Consider the following 18,518-nt stretch of genomic DNA (forward strand, 5'->3'; position numbering starts at 1 on the left):
TTCTCTGTGAATAGAAATTCCTCTGCCAGCGCATGCAAAAGCAGAATGCAGCATTTATCGAAGCAAGGCCTGGAAGTGCTGCATTCTGATAGCCCTCTGTGATGGTGGTAACATTTCCGTCATGTTTTGTTTGTACCGGGGGTCTAAGTATGTGCCACCCAGTACTGGTCCTTGCCATTTATGCTTTTTATATGGGGGTCCCTCTTAAAACACTGGAGCATGAAGGCCCCCATTTGCACTAAACTGGAAGCAGTGTAGTGGCCTGGCTCCTGCTCATTATCCAGGATAATGTCGTCCTCGTTCTCCTTTCCCCATCCACGGACAACACCAGGGATCCCAGAAAGGTTTAAAGCATGCTCTTCTTGCTCCTCCTCAGCTGCCCCGGCACCATCTTCCTCTGACTCCTCTTCCAGCTTCCGTTGTTGACCTGGGATTTCATCTAGCATTGTGACTTCCTCAACTTCCTGCTCCTGCTCCTCCACAGCTTGATCAATGACACAACGCAATGCACGCTCCAGAAAGGAGGCATAAGGTACGATGTCACTGATGGCACCCTGGCTGCGACTGACCAGTTTGGTGATCTCATCAAATGACCGCAGAAGTCTGCATGGGTCGCGCATTAGCAGCCACTGGCGCGGTGAAAAAAAAACAAGCTCCCCAGAACCTGTCCTGCCGCAGAGTTCGTACAGGTAACGTAGTCTTTAACTGCACGTTTCTGCTGGAGCAGCCTATCAAGCATATACTAGGTTGCGTTCCATTGCGTCGGGCAGTCACAAATAAGACATTTGACGGGAAGGTTGTGTCGTCGCTGAATGTCTGCAAGGCGAGCCATGTCCGTGTAAGATCTTCTGAAATGGGCCGAGATTTTCCTGGCCTGCCGCAAGACATCCTGGACCCCAGGGTATTTGGCAACGAATCGCTGCACGACCAAGTTCAGGACCTGTGCCATGCATGGCACGTGTGTAATTTTGCCCTGTTTCAGCACGATCAGCAGATTGGCACCATTGTCGCACACCACTTTACCAACTGTCAAATTGAGCGGTGTTAGCCACTGATCTGCCTGTGAACGCAAAGCTGAAAGGAGTGCAGGATCAGTGTGGCTCTTGTCTTCCAGGCACAACAGACGCAGCACAACATGACAACGTCTCACCTGGCATGTCGAATAGGTTCTGGGGATCTTGGGTGGCGCAGCGGAAGAGACGGTAGCATCGGAAAAGGAGGAGTCAGCCGAGGAGGAGAGGGAGGATGGAGTAGGAGGAGAAGAAGAGGCAGGCCTGCATGCAATCTGTGGTGGTAAAACCAAATCTACATGGGTGCCACGGGTTACATGCTTGACGGCCGTCTGAAGGTTCACCCAGTGGCCAGTAAAAGTTATATACAGTAGGTGTTTGTGATATTGTGCTTTTAGCACGACAGCGTCGCGCTGATACTCGGCGACACGGTGCCGAGATCTCGCCGACATCTTGCACTCACTGGAATAGTGACAGCACATCCCAGCAAGCGCGTCATAGAAGCGACGGGAGATCCGACTTGGATTCCCGCCAATTCTACACGTGTGCGGCGTTTATTATGAATCCTGAAGGGGAAGTCCCCGCCGGATTTTAAATAAAAATCCGGCATGGGTCCCCCCTCAGGAGCATACCGGGCCCTTAGGTCTGTTATGGGTTGTAAGGAGAGCCCCCCTACGCCGAAAAAACGGCGTAGGGGGTCCCCCTACAATCCATACCAGACCCGTATCCAAAGCACGCTACTCGGCCAGCCAGGAAGGGAGTGGGGACGAGCGAGCGCCCCCCCCCCTCCTGAGCCGTACCAGGCTGCATGCCCTCAACATGGGGGGGTTGGGTGCTCTGGGGCAGGGGGGCGCACTGCGGCCCCCCCACCTCAGAGCACCCTGTCCCCATGTTGATGAGGACAGGGCCCCTTCCCGACAACCCTGGCCGTTGGTTGTCGGGGTATGCGGGCGGGAGGCTTATCGGAATCTGGGAGCCCCCTTTAATAAGGGGGCCCCCAGATACCGGCCCCCCACCCTAAGTGAATGAGTATGGGGTACATCGTACCCCTACCCATTCACCTGCAAGAAAAGTGGTAAAAACACAAATAAACCACACAGTGTATTAAAATATTTTATTTTTCTGCTCCGGAGGCCGCCCCCTGTCTTCTTTATTAGCTCTTTTACCAGGGGGGGCTTCTTCTTTGACGTCTTCGGGTGGGTGGGGGCCGCCGTCTGGTTCTCTTCCACCGCCGGGGGGGGGTGGCTTTTAAAAAAGCCCCCACCCCCCCGGCGGGTTTCCTCCGGCGTCTTCGGCGGGGCTCTTCTTCTTCCGCTATCCCGACGGGTCTTCTCCGCTATCCGGGGGGTCTCGCCGCTCTCCGCTGTTGACTCGTCGCACCCCGGTTCTTCGTCTCGCAGTCCGGTCCCTTCTTGCGTGCTGTACGTCTTCTTCCGCGCTGTGACGTCATGTTCTTCACTTCTCTTCTTCTCCCGATGTTGACTCGCCGGTCCTCCTCGCTGAAATGACGGATGCGCGCCTTGCATCGGACCTATATAGGCCTCACAGTCCCATCATGCTCTGTACCTACCCATGTGATACCTACCACATGGGTATCACATGGGTAGGTACAGAGCATGATGGGACTGTGAGGCCTATATAGGTCCGATGCAAGGCGCGCATCCGTCATTTCAGCGAGGAGGACCGGCGAGTCAACATCGGGAGAAGAAGAGAAGTGAAGAACATGACGTCACAGCGCGGAAGAAGACGTACAGCACGCAAGAAGGGACCGGACTGCGAGACGAAGAACCGGGGTGCGACGAGTCAACAGCGGAGAGCGGCGAGACCCCCCGGATAGCGGAGAAGACCCGTCGGGATAGCGGAAGAAGAAGAGCCCCGCCGAAGACGCCGGAGGAAACCCGCCGGGGGGGTGGGGGCTTTTTTAAAAGCCACCCCCCCGGCGGTGGAAGAGAACCAGACGGCGGCCCCCACCCACCCGAAGACGTCAAAGAAGAAGCCCCCCCTGGTAAAAGAGCTAATAAAGAAGACAGGGGGCGGCCTCCGGAGCAGAAAAATAAAATATTTTAATACACTGTGTGGTTTATTTGTGTTTTTACCACTTTTCTTGCAGGTGAATGGGTAGGGGTACGATATACCCCATACTCATTCACTTAGGGTGGGGGGCCGGTATCTGGGGGCCCCCTTATTAAAGGGGGCTCCCAGATTCCGATAAGCCTCCCGCCCGCATACCCCGACAACCAACGGCCAGGGTTGTCGGGAAGGGGCCCTGTCCTCATCAACATGGGGACAGGGTGCTCTGAGGTGGGGGGGCCGCAGTGCGCCCCCCTGCCCCAGAGCACCCAACCCCCCCATGTTGAGGGCATGCAGCCTGGTACGGCTCAGGAGGGGGGGGGGCGCTCGCTCGTCCCCACTCCCTTCCTGGCTGGCCGGGTAGCGTGCTTTGGATACGGGTCTGGTATGGATTGTAGGGGGACCCCCTACGCCGTTTTTTCGGCGTAGGGGGGCTCTCCTTACAACCCATAACAGACCTAAGGGCCCGGTATGCTCCTGAGGGGGGACCCATGCCGGATTTTTATTTAAAATCCGGCGGGGACTTCCCCCTCAGGATTCATAACAAACGCCGCACACGTGTAGAATTGGCGGGAATCCAAGTCGGATCTCCCGTCGCTTCTATGACGGCTCTGTCTCCATCGCGGCAAGCCAGCTCGGCGCTGGCTCCCGCGATGGGGCTCGTAGGTGCTCAATCTCGCCGAGAAAGAGAGCGAGATTGACACAAAATCGGGTTCACCTACTGTACCTTCCCTGCCCATGTTTGCTAAACAACGTGTCTGTGGTCAGATGTATCTTGGCACCGTCACTGTGTGCCAGAGATACATTCACTTGCCGCTGAACATGGCCATATAGCTCTGGGATGCCCTTCTGTGAAAAATATTTACCGTATTTATCGGCGTATACCGCACACTTTTTTGCCCTGAAAATCAGGGCAAAATCGTGGGTGCGCGATATATGCCCATACTCGCTTCCCGCGCTGTGTTTAAACCACTGCGCCGACATATACCGAGCGCAGTACACTCGGGTATACTCGGGCAGGCTCGGCTCTGCTCGCGGTCACGTCCTGTGCGTCCTGTACGTCCTTTACGCGAGAGGAGCCGAGCCTCTCCGAGTATACCCGAGTGTACTGCGACTCGGAGACAGCGCAGGAGGACACCACGGACACCACGATGGCCGCAGAAGGACGCCGGACCGGACAAGGCCGCCGATGGGCGCCCTTGCAAGACACCAAAACTGTAAGTATAAAACATTTTTTTCCAGGAATTTCAGGGCTACATTAGGGGTGCGCGCTATACGCCGGAACGCGTAATAGGGCGATAAATACGGTACTTCCTGGGACCTTCCATTGTGGTGTTCCAATGGCCACAAATTTTCGAAAGGCCTCCGAGTCCACCAGTTTATATGGCAGTAGTTGGCGGACTATCAGTTCCGACAAGCCATCGGTCAACCGTTGGGCAAGAAGGTTATCCAGCGTCATCGTTTTTTTACAATCGAACATTTGGGCCACGGAAGCCTGCCTTTTTGCAGCCCACTGGGCTTGGTGATGGGAGGCCAGGTGCCTTCTTAAGGCGGTCGTCCCTAGGTGAGTGTTGGGCTTACCGCGACTTATGCGTTGACTGCAGATGGGAACACTATTGTCTGCAGCAGACAGGTTAAAAAAAGCACACACTGCGGAGCCATGGGCCGGCGTCCTGGGAGCGCCAGATATGACCGTACATGGTTAATGGCTCGCTCCTGATACATTAGGAGTCTGGTTTGTCCCTCCTGTGCAATGTTAGTTCGACCTGCTTCTCCTCCCTATCTGCTCGTCCATCTCTCCCTCTGAACTCCCCTCCTCTTCCTCTCTTGTGGGCACCCAGGTGATGTCTGTAGACACGTCATCATCGACGTCACCTTCCCCATCACTAACAATAGAGATCTTGGCGTAGGCAACAGCGGACACCAACCTCCTTGTGCTGATCTGGGTACTGTCGTCAGACTGCTGAGTGCCGGCTGTTGCTACCTCCTGTTCCTGATCCAATGCCAAGAATGGCTGTGCATCGGAAATGTCTTCTGATGGATCAGAAAATAATTCCTGTGACTCAAGTGGAGGGTATATGGTGGTGGTGGTGTTGGTGGTGAGCCACTCAACCAAGTCTGGTGCGACCTTTGACGTAATCGAATGAACATTGTGCCACTTCCCACTTTAGCTCCGGCCTGGTGCTCCTGCCCTACCCCTACCACCCCTGCGGAAGGGCCTGCCTCTTCCTCTGCCTGTCATTTTTTAAATGACCCTGTGACAAAAGTCTCTAGAGAAGCGCAGTATGTGGCAGAAGGTATATACCCCCCGCTTCAATCTGTCGTTTTGGGGGGCCACTGGTTTATTGCACCAATTATAAATTATGAGGGGGTTTGTCCATGTTCTGAAATGTCTCAATGGGCTGTCCTGTACCACCTGATGGATGTGTCATGGGTCAAAGTTCTTCTCAATGTATAATGGCGGACCACTGCGAATATCGCCAGATGTCCGCCTGTTCGGCGGACCGCAAACAAGCAAAGTTTGCTGTGAAACGACCGCCGGGCGAACCGCCAGGCCATCTCTACTCACAGTGCCTCTCACTTCTTGTCAGAGGCACTGAGCTCATTGGATGGCTTGGAGTCTTGGACCAATGGTAAAGTACCATTGGTCCCAGTTGTCCAATAAAAATGTTGCAGTGGAGGTACGCCTCTCACTGCAGTGTCATAGATGTGTCTAAAAGACAAATGCTCCCTTCCAGCCCAGCCCTCTTAACTACAAAAAACATGGGTTTATGGGTGTAAGATTTACCCACAATCCCGTGTTTTTCTCACACAGTTAAAAGGGGGAAACTGATTATGTTTAAAGGGTACTGTTATGTTCAAGGTAAATCATATATTTATATGCTATATGTTATAACATAATATTTTTTTATTTATCTATTTACTGTGAAATTACTGGTTGGAAGTTATAACTTTAAACTTAAGTAATGTGTGCGTTAAGCCACCTGCTTGAGTACAGATTTTGAAAATATAGTCAATTACCTTAAAAACAATATATAATAATTATTTGTATATTACTTACTTATGGTAATTAACTCCTTGTCACCCAATTCTGACACTTTTCTCCTACATGTACATTTTTTTGCTAGGAAATTACTCAGAACCCCCAAACATTGTTTTGGCAGACATCCTAGGGAATAAAATGAGTGGGTTCTTGAGCGCACTAGAGAAGATATACTGCACACAGTGCTAGGAGAGACTTGGAAGGCACACAATATAAGCATACTGAAGGTTGACTAGCTATTACACAACAATCAAACAAATGTTTTCTTGTGATATTAAAGGGGTTGTAAAGGATGTTTTTTTAAGAACGGTCATAGCATCTCCCCGCAGGGATGTAGTCCCAAGGGAGGGGGCGAGCATGTTGACTAACTCCCAGCCAGGACGGCTCGGATGATGGGGTCAAGCTTACTGAGGAGGAACAGGAAGTGAGAAATTCAGACAAAGAAAAAAAACATTTAGAAGGGAAATCGAAGAAAAAGGTAAGTGAACCAACAATGCACCAGCTTAAAGGAAATAAAAATCAAACCTTTACAACCTCTTTAAGCTGGTCAATAAGTTGTTGACTGTAGCTGATATTAGTGATCATGGTGAATAATAATCCAGGGCAGCAACATTAATCACAATGAGGCGGAAAAGTGCTTCACTATACACTTTGGAGTGGAAACGCATCACTTTCTTTGGAAGGTCTCCTTATAAAATGAAAGAGAACGAAAAATGTATAAAACAAAAGAAATAAAACAAAACTTTGAAACTGGTTGAAATTGCCTAGAAAATTGAAAAAAAGTGACTTACCCGTTTTGTTTGAGTTTCATAAAGAGATAATACAGAACTTGTACTGCACTATATATATATGGTTCAGCTCCTAAATAGTAAGTAATATGGTATTTAACTGAGACAATTGCTTGTCATTTCCGGCCCAATAACTTTTATATTTCAAATATTTAATCTCTAACATGCCACAGTTATTTTGTCAGTGTCTTTGACTTAGTTTCCAAATCAGTGAATAAAGTGAAATATCTTTTACCATTACCAGTAACATCCCAGTGAGCTCTGCAAATGCAAACTGATGCATGAAGGATTGCTGTGTTTAAATCTATTCAATTAAATTTTAATGATCAAAGTGAAAATTAGAATATCAGGCATGAACTTTCTGCAGTTTATTATGTGTGTGTGTGTGTGTGTGTGTCCAATGAACTGTAGGAACAAATTATGTGTTCATTACAGCACAAACACAATACACAATGAAATCTCAAAGTCATTTTTGTACTGATTTAATAAACCTACTTTTGTTTTATTTTTTAGTCAATGTTCAAACATCAAATACAGAAGATCAATTTCCCTGAAATGATCTCAGCTGTTGAGCTGTCAGTTGCAGCTTTGGTACTAGCATTGCATATTGCCTTTTTGAAAAATGTTTTTAGAATTTAAAAGAAATGTCGCCACCATCCATTGTGGAATTAACTAGTAAAGAAGTTTATTGAACCCCTTGCCAGCTTAATCACATGATAGAGAAGTCTGCCTGCAAGCTTCAGGGCTGGAATTCTTATATGGCTTTGTGCATTACAATTCTGTGATCTGCATTCAGAGGATGACGAAAGCCAGACATATTTCCTTTTTAATTGATTGCTGCATACGATACAGTTATAACAGTGACACAATTATGTTATTGGACCAGTAAGGAAGTACTTCTGGGCCCTGTCTGTGGCCTTTTAGGGCTTGTTCTCATGTGCAATGGGTTGCTTTTCAGAGAGTGTTTGACAGGCAGTGAGGAGGCATTTTAATTTTTACTGCGGCCGTGAATCTATACATCATTGCAGTGACATGTATACATCCCTGGAGTGGCTGCATACCCTTTGCCCAGGTTCACACTGGGTACGATTTGGTACGATTTGAGATGCGATTTCACATGTCAAATCGCATCTCAAATCGGCGGCATTGGCACCGTCCTAATCGGTGCCAAGCCGCATCTGTGGCGCTGCACCGATTTCAAAAAGTAGTTCCTGTACTACTTTTTGCGATTTCGCGCCGCGATTTACATTGAACCCTGCACAGATGTCTCTTAAATCGCGGCCGAAATCGCTGCAAAATCGCAGCAAAACCGCAGCCGCGAAATCGCAGTAGTGTGAACCTAGCCTCAAGGAGGGAAGCAAGGAGACAGTAAAACCATGGCTCAACCACCTGATTTTACTGCCTAATAGCCCCTGTGAACAAGCCCTTACAGTATAGGAATAAACAGGAGAGATATCCAAAAGACCCCCTTAACCAATTCACTTCACAAGAAGAAAAAATGAATGAATTCAACCATAATGAACAGATACATTTTGCTGATGTCTGGGGGTCTGTGAATCTGCCTTTAATGGTAAATCTTGGTTTAGATAGATCAATAGATTTAGATAGATCAATTTACTAATTTCTGATGGACTTGCTGCTTCCTGTCCAGCTATTTAACTACTGGTCTAGCTTCAGAGGTCGCAATGGCGACCCTACTCTTGCTCCAGGGGGCCTGGGCGGCCTCCCTGTCACATTAGTATAGCTCCCAACAGTCTCTTCACGGCATCACACAAATCTTAACGGTGTCCTTTCTGAACTCAGCCACCAGAGCTAATGGTAGAAATGATAGCTGTCCAGGATTCGGTGTATGCAGCATTGTTGTTTGTCAGAATGTAAGTGATTATTGTGCAATTATAGGATCTGATCCCCTGAAGTGCTCGCCTGTAGCAGCTGAAGGCCAGCATCTTATCCTCTCCATCCCACTGATTTCAGCTGAGCCATACAGGAGTTTGGTTCCTCTAATAGCCAATCACCCCCTCCTGTCCACTGTCAGATTCACCATGCTGCCCTGGCCCACCAACCAACTGTGTTTAGTACAGTATGTTTCAATTTATGAATGAACAGGAAGGCTGTGCAGAGCTCTTCCTGTTCATTCATTCTGTACAGCTGAATCTGCAGCAAGGAACTGGGGAATGCTTTTCCTCAGTCCTTTTCTCTGCGACTGGAGCTCTGCCTGTTCCTTTATGAGGACACAGTGGCTGTGTTTGAATGCAAGCTGTAGTTCCTCATTTGACAGGTGCAGGTGAATGGCCCCAATTGCATAATGTCTGTGTTTGGGGCCCTACATATGCTTCCACTATTAGGACCAAATTGTTAATTGCTGCATCCCCATAGCGTAACATAAGCTGCATACACAGAACCCATGTGAATGAGCCTCAAGATCTCATTCACATACAGAGCTTTATTTATTCCCTTAATACAGTTTTATCTTTTAGGCCCCATACACACGATAGAATCCATCCGCTGAAAAATCCCAGCAAATGGGTTTCAGCGGATAGATCCTATGGTGTGTACACTCCAGCGGATCTGATTCCACGGATATTTCTCCCCTGGGATGGATTCCAGCAGATCGAATATTTGCTGACATGCCAAACAAATCTATCTGCTGGAATCCATCCCAACGGATGGATCCGCTGGTCTGTATAGACTCACCGGATCCATCCGTCCGAAGGGATCCCCCGCATGCGTCGTAATGATTCGACGCATGCATGGAATTCCTTATATGACAGCGTCGCGCACATCGCCGCGTCATAATCGCGGTGACGGCGCGACACGTCATCGCCAGAGGATTTTGGCGCGGATTTCAATGCGATGATGTGTACACTCCATCGCATAGAAATCTGCGGAAATCCTTGAGAGGATTTATCCGTGGAAACGGTCCGCTGGACCGTATCCGCGGATAAATCCTCCCGTGTGTATGGGGCCTGAGATTTAGCTTACATGTAAAAATCACATAATTTTTATACAGTTCCTCATAACACACTGAAAACTGCCATTGAGTTCTAATTACTAGATGACAAATGTACGACATTTGGCCTGTTCTGTCGAAGGGTATTGAACAAAAAAGGTCTGTCGATGGGAAGCCGTTGGCTGAGAGCACTGACTGGAGGGTTTTGGTGGGGGACTGTCCCCCTGTCAGAACACAATAGCGCAGCAGGGGATATTGATGTACTAACATCACATTTTTAGTACAGCGGCTCAGACCTGAGCTGTCAGTTTTTCACAGTAGTGTGTACAAGACTTTATGCTTTTGGAGCGATTATCTTATAATCTGATCCTTAGTACATAGCTTTCTAGAGCCCATGTGCGTTTTACTTTTATCTATGTGAGTGTAATTTGTATTCCATAAAATAGTGATTTAAAGACTTTACACTATTCAGCTCTTGTTTGCATATACATTTATGGGAGCTCTGGATGTATATTGGATTGAAACCTTAAAGCAGCATCTCCCCCTGTTCAAGGGGTCACAACGCAATGTGGATTTACAAGGGAATTCCCAAAAGATTGCCAGACCTTCCTGTAGCTAGGAGGTCCTGGTACATCTTGTCCGTATGGTGGTGGTGGTGGGCTTTTGTGCTGAAGGGAGTGTGATGTGACTCACCTGTGATCTGTTGCTATAAGAATTTCTCGCACACATCATTCAATAACTTATTTTAAATGAATCATAGGGGTGACCCATCTGTTATAGGGATGTCAATCAGACCATGTAATCATCTAGGTCTTTTAAAAGCCTAGGAACTAGTCCACCAGCCACCTATCAGGCTTCACCTGCTTGTCAGCATCCTTGACAACCAATGAAATTATGGGAGTTGCCACCTACTTACACAATGTACAGAGACTGACCCTTTTATGCCTCAGTTTCAATATTTATAAACTGGAGGCAATTATTTTAGTTTGATGCAGCCATAGTGCCCCTTTTTAAGAGTGCCACTCTTAAAGAGGAGCTCCAGGCTTCTTCAGAAAAAAAATATATAAATATGATAGCTGCTTACTTTTAATATTAGGACACTTGTGCTGCGTACACACGATTGGTTCGTCTGATGGACCGTTTTCAGCAGACGAACCGAACGTGTGTGGGCCCCATAGTTTTTTTTCCCATCAGTGAAAAAAAATTAGAACCTGTTTTAAAATTATCTGATGGTTAAAAAAACGATAGAAAAAAACGATCGTCTGTGGGGAAATCCATTGGTTAAAAATCAATGCATGCTCAAAATCAAGTCGACGCATGCTCGGAAGCATTGAACTTCATTTTTCTCAGCACGTCGTTGTGTTTTACGTCACCGTGTTCTGACACGATCGTTTTTTTAACTGATGGTGTGTAGGCAAGACTGATGAATGTCAGCTTCATCGGATATCTGATGAAAAAATCCATCAGACCGTTTTTATCGGATGAACTGATCGTGTGTACAGGGCATTACAGTATCTGTGCAGGAACCTGTCCAGCAATTCAGCAGTGTCCTTACCCAAGCTGCTTTTTCAGTTGGATATCGGATTCTGCCACCACCATTGCCATTGATTAAAAAAAAAGTGCAGGAATGTGTAATAAAGTTTATTCAACTCACATGCCTGTGCATATTAGAGGAATCAGCAATTTGAAAAAAAACTGATCAATTACAGTATGTGCTAAAACAACAGCAACAGTCTTTCAGCTGGAGATAACCATCTTGAGCTTAGTGAATTGTATTGATTCCTAACTTTACAGCATCCAGCTATCTCAATCTCAGATCTTATGTCTGCTGGGTCAGGAAATTATTCTGATGTTTATTGACTCGTAGAGACTGCAACGGGATTCGGATTTCATACTATGTCTCAGCTACATCTAGTCATAAATCTGGATTTTCCTATATTTCCTATTCTTGTTATGTAACATAGGTGCAAGAGTCATACTGAATATATGTTGTAGATAATGAAATACCAGCTATTTGGCTGTAGACACAATGCTTGTACTTATGCCGCGTACACACGTCCGTTTTTCATGACGAGAAAAATGCAATTTTTTTTTAATTGCCCATTAAAAATTTAGAAACTGCTCTCTTTTTCTCGTCGTCTTTCACGTTGTCGTTTTTCTCATCGTGAAAAACGGTTGTGTGTAGGCTTTAACGATGGGAAAAAAACCTGCATGCTCAGAAGAAAGTTATGAGAAGGTAAATTTGCAAATTAAGCCCAAAGGGTGGCGCCATTCAAATAGAACTTCCCCTTTATAGTGTCTTTGCTTGAACATTTTTTATCACGATCGTGTGTATGCAAGGCAGGCTTGAGAGTAATCACGTCGAGGGAAAAAATGTTTTTTTCCATGACATGAAAAACGGTTGTGCATTAATGTGGACCTGCATGAAAATTTAAAATGTATGTATCTAATGTGTAGCCCTTTTCTTTTTGCCTTGCTATTTAGTAGGGATGAGCTTCGTATTCGAGTCAAACTCATGTTCGACTCGAACGATCGTTCGCCGAATTACAAACATTTTGGGCCGTTCGCTCCAAATTTGAGTTACGTCTTTACAGCCCATAATTCACTGCGGCATCGCAGTGCATTGCTGGCTGATGATTGGCCAAGCATGCACTATGACCCGCATGCTTGGCCAATCACAGCTTGCAAAAAACGGAAAGCCATAATTGGCCAAAGCCAGGGTGGCTTTGACCAATTATGGCTCAGGGGGTTTAGTACACGCCCCACATTATAAAAGACCGCCTGCAGGTCGGTCTTGTGTAGTGTGTTGCGGTGGTTAAGAGAGAACAGAGAGAGACAGAGTGTCATTTTTTGCAGGTAGATAAAGCAGGCAGGCAGGCTAGTCAGTTAGAGTTACAGTGTGTAGAGGATATATATGCATCCCAGGTGTTGTGTGTATATATATTTATATACTGTATAGTTTAGCTAGATCAGCTCTTCCTAATTTACTGGCAGGCAGGTGATTGTGCTAGCTGCAGTATTCTCACGTGGTGTATTGCCTGTGTCCTCTGCAGTGTGCACCATAAAGCTATGTGGTGTGTGTACTGCCTTTGTCCTCTGTAGTTTGCACCTAAAGCTACTTGGTATGTACTGCTTGTGTCCTCTGCAGTTTGCACCTAAAGCTACTTGGTGTGTACTGTCCGTGTCCTCTGCAGTGTGCACCTAAAGCTATGCGGTGTGTGTACTGTCTGTGTCTGTGCTATTTTTCTCAATGATTTTCATCCATATTGCAGGGACCAGACATTACATTAAAGCCACAAGCAGTTTTAAATTACTTTTTCTTATAGTAATCTCATTTTATGTAGGGACAGTCCTAAACACGTGCCACTTCATAGGCATACTATAGACACCCAGCAGGTACAATATTTAAAGGAATTTTTCATTTTTTTAAATTTAAGCATCATTAAAATCACTGCTCCAGAAAAACGACCGTTTTTAAAACTTTTTTTACATTGATACATGTTCCCTGGGGCAAGACCCTGGTTCTCAAAGACGTTTTACGACAATAACTTGCATATTAGGCTTTAAAATTAGCACTTTTGAATTCGAACGTTCGAGTCCCATAGATGTCAATGGGGTTCTAAATGTTCGTGCGAACGGTCGGTCCGTTCGAAGATTCTGGTGCGAACCGAATGGGGGGTGTTCGGCTCATCCCTACTATTTAGAACTTTCCTGGGGTTATTAGGGGTGCTGGTTCAGAAAATTGCATTGGCTAGACTGAATCAGCTCTAGTTTTCGTAGATATGGTCGAATTTATGTAAATTTTTAGTCGGTTTTATTTAAATGATCTTGCTGATCAACTTGTCCTTCTGTTACCTAGTTTGTGTTTTTATGTACACGTTTACATACTTCCAACTGTAATTTTACATCAAACATTAAATTCTAAAGTGTAAGCTATTAACTGTATTGTAGTCATGATCGGATAGAAGGTATGGGCTAGATTCACGTAGGTGAGCGGCGGCGTAACGTATCGTAGATACGTTACACCGCCGCAAGTTTTCATCGCAAGTGCCTGATTCACAAAGCACTTGCGATGAAAACTACGCTGGCAGCCTCCGGCGCAAGGCGGGCCAATTCAAATGGGCGTGTGCCATTTAAATTAGGCGCGCTCCCGCGCCGGACCTACTGCGCATGCTCCGTTTCGCAATTCCCGTCGTGCTTTGCGCGCCGTGACGTCATTTTTTCGAACGACGACGCGCGTAACATCCTTCCGTATTCCCGGACGTGTTACGCAAACGACGTTAAATTTTTAATTTTGACGCGGGAACGACGGCCATACTTTAGACAGCAATACGATTGCTGACTAAAGTTTGGGCACCCAAAACGACGACTAACTTTGCGACGGGAAACTAGACTAGCGGCGACGTAGTGAACGCGAAAATCCATTGTGGATCGCCGTAACTCCTAATTTGCATACCCCAAGCTGGTTTACGATGCAAACTCCCCCCAGCGGCGGCCGCGGTACTGCATCCTAAGATCCGACAGTGTAAAACAATTACACCTGTCGGATCTTATGGATATCTATGCGTAACTGATTCTATGAATCAGTCGCATAGATAGAAACAGAGATACAACGGCGTATCAGGAGATACACCATCGTATCCCTTTTGTGAATCTGGCCCTAAGTGTATAGTGCCACTGTAATCAATTACTTTTTGCAGTTAGAGCACCATAGAGGTTAAGGCTACTTCATTACGGTGTTGCCTGAATCATCTTGACATATTTTGCTTTATTTATATCCTAATTTTTGACAGAAGACCACAGGGAAGAGTGGTATATAGCATTTACATTTTATAGGGGAAAATCTGTGACATTTTTGGAATTAGTAGGTTAAATATGTCCAGAAACATGTTTAACATTTGAGGCACCAAAATATGTGTTTACCTGTATTATCTCATTTCAATGGCATCTGAAAGTTGGTGGGATATATTAAGCTGCAAGTACACATGTTGTCCCTGAAGTTGATTTGTTGAAAGCAGGAAAAAAAAATGGACATCACAATTTTGTCCTGTATGGGGCTGCATAGCTTCAGACCGGTCAGGGTGCCCTTGCTGACCCGTTTCCACAGCCAAAAGCACCAACAATGGGCACATGATTATCAAAACTGGACCACAGAGCAATGGAAGGAGATAGCCTGGTCTGATGAATTCTTTGAATTATGTGGGTGGCTGTGTGTGTGCATCTATTACCTGGGTAAAAGATGGCACCAGGATGCAGTATGGGAAAAAGGCCGGCAAAGGCAATGTCATGCTTTGGGCAATGTTCTGATGATACATCTTGGTCCTGTCATTTATATAGATGTTACTTCATATGTACCAACTACCTAAACAATTGCACGGGCGTGCGACACTGTACCCAAAAAAAAATGATGCCCTTTTTTCCCCACAAATAGAGCTATCTTTTGGTGGTATTTTACCACCTCTGAGATTTTTTTTTCACTATAAACAAAAAATACTGAAAATTTTGAAAAAAAAAACTATATATTTTACTTTTTGCTATAATACATATCCAATAAAAAAATGTAAAAATAAATATTTATTCATCAGTTTAAGCCAAGATGTATTCCTAATTTTTTTTTTTTTTTTTTGCAGCAAACATATATTGATTGGTTTGAGCAAAAGTTTATGGCCCGGATTCAGATACAATTGTGTATCTATCGGCGGGCGTAACGTATCTCAGATACGTTAAGCCGCCGTAAATTAAGGCGAAAGTTCCGTATTCAGAAAAAACTTGTGCCCTAAGTTAAGGCGTAAGCCTGCGGAATTCAAATTCTCCATGCAGTGGGCGTGTTGTATGGTAATGATGGCTGACCCCACGTAAATTACGTTTTTGGCTAACGGCGCATGCGCCGTCCGTGAACGTATCCCAGTGCGCATGCTCCAAATTAACCCGCAAAAAGCCAATGCTTTTGACGTGAACGTAAATTACGCCCAGCCCTATTCGCAAACGACTTACGCAAACGACGTAATCAACGGAAAATTCGACGCTGGCCCGACGTCCATACTTAACATAGGATACACCTCATATAGCAGGGGTAACTTTACGCCGGAAAAAGCCTAACGTAAACGACGTAAAAAAATGCGCCGGGCGGACGTACGTTTCTGAATTGGCGTATCTACCTAATTTGCATATTCCTTGCGTAAATCTACGGAAGCGCCACCTAGCGGCCAGCGTAAATATGCAGCCTAAGATACGACGGTGTAAGAGACTTACGCCAGTCAGATCTTAGGGAAATCTATGCGTAACTGATTCTATGAATCAGTCGCATAGATACGACCCCGCCACTCAGAGTTACGACGGCGTATCCGGAGATACGCTGTCGTAACTCCTATCTGAATTCGGGGCATAGCGTCTACAAAATAGGGGGTAGATTTATGGCATTTCTACTATTTTTAGATCAGTCACGTTTGACACTTTTTTAAACCAGTGACAATATTACAGTGATCAGAGCTAAAAATATGCACTGTTTACTGTATAAATTACACTGGCAGGGAAGGGGTTGACACTAAGGGATGATAAAGGGGTTAAGTGTGTCCTAGGGAGGTGCTTTCTAACTGTGGGGGGAGTGGACTGACTGGGAGTACAGAGAGATCACTGTTCCTGATCACTAGGAACACATGATCTCTCTGTACTCCCTTGTCATAATGGGGATATGCTTTGTTTACATAGGCAGATCCCCATTCTGCCTCTCTGAGGAGCGATCGTGAGTGGCCGGCAGACATTGTGGCCGCTGGAAACCATGCATCGGCTCTCCCGGCTTGCAGCGCGTGCACGCACCCGCAGTGTCCCATGCAGGAAATGTTGTATGAGTATGTAATTTCACATAGGGCCGCTCTGCCACAGTATATATGGTGGATGGTCCTTACATGGTTAAGGAACACAACAATGGGTTTGAGGTGTCAAATTGGCTTTAAAATTCTCCAGATTTCGATCCAATTAAGCCTCTGTGGGATGTGCTGTAAAAACAAGTCCGATCTATGGAGGCTCCACTTAAATTTACAGGACTTAAAGAATCTTCTACTGATGGCTTGGTGCCAGATTCTACGGGATACCTTCAGAGATTTAGTGGCATCCATGCCTTAATGGGTCAGGGCTGTTTTGATGCCAACAGGGGCTGTTTTCAGTGGGAAAAAGGGGAACAAATATTAGGTAGGTTGTCATACAGTTATGGCTGATAAATTATGGTTATGGCTTATAAACCAGTTATGGGTTATAAATTAGCTAATGGATACCAAAGCCAGTGCCAATATTTTGGCCAGTGAACTCAAATTTTTCAAATGTATATAATTTTCTTTTATTGGTATAATTCAACCATTACATGTATGGTATATGTTAAAGGTATGACTGGTCTCAAAGTATAAGACAACATATTTTAGGAAATTCTCTTTATACAGTACAGTATTTATGTCAGTTGTGTTTTGTGACTTACAATATATTTCTACTGTATGTTTATGCTGCCTGTGCTTTTTTAAGCAATGATTGTGCTCTTTTATTGGTATGTGAAATATGTCAAATTGCCATTTTTAGTTATAATTTTTAAGATGTTGCACAATCAGTTTGTGTAGGTAGTATATTCTTGTACCCGCGTGGGTGGTAATAAACGAGATGTCCTGGCAAAGCTGTCAGCTAACAAGGAGAAAATGTTTTTTTTTGTGTGTGTTTTTTTTTCTTGCTCTAGCCATTATTTTAGTAGTCCTATTTATAGTGAATTTCTAATACAGTAGTTTATGATTCATGAAAGTTTACATATGAGCATTGAAAATTCTCCAATGCTGATGCCTTTGGATTTTTTTGCAGCAAACCTTACTCTGGGAAGCATTGCTAAAATACTCCCTTCTAAAGCCAAAGTAATAGGATTGATCCCTCAAAAGAAGGAATGAGGTATTACTTGAAAGACAATAATTTGTTTCATTCTACATGTGTTTTTCACTTATTTCAACAGTAACATGTTAGATTAAATCAGAGTGCTTCCGAGGAAGATACAAACTAAAATCAAGTCAAACTCCATCTGTCATTATAAAATAATGATATGATTTTCTAGACACCTGGAAGGATTCTTTTGATTAGAGGACAACAGTAATTAGGAGGGTTAATTTAACTTTACTGTATTTCAGGAACAAAGTATTCACTTTCATTACCGAGCATCATGCTTCAGAAAGCATTTTTAAAAGATCCATCTTTGACAACAATCCAATGAATTTTTTATGTACGTTATTGTGGTTGTGGGATAGGGCCTAAACTTTTTTAGTGTAGTATAAGTATAAAGCCCTGTACACACGATCGTATATCTGATGGAATCTAATCCGATGCATTTTTTTCATCGGATATCCGATGAAGCTGACTTTCATCAGTCTTGCCTACACACCATCGGTTAAAAATCCGATCGTGTCCAAATGCGGTGACGTAAAACACTACGACGTGCTGAGAAAAAAATTCAATGCGTCGCCTTGATTCTGAGCATGCGTGGATTTTTAACCGATGGACTTCCACACAGACGATTGTTTTTTTTCGATCAGTATTTTATCCATAGGAAAATTTTAAAACATGTTCTATTTTTTTTTCACCAATGGAAAACAAACTGATGGGGCCACACACGATCGGTTCGTTCGATGAAAATG

The sequence above is a fragment of the Rana temporaria genome, chromosome 2, assembly GCF_905171775.1.
Source record: "Rana temporaria chromosome 2, aRanTem1.1, whole genome shotgun sequence".
Lineage (NCBI taxonomy): Eukaryota > Metazoa > Chordata > Amphibia > Anura > Ranidae > Rana > Rana temporaria.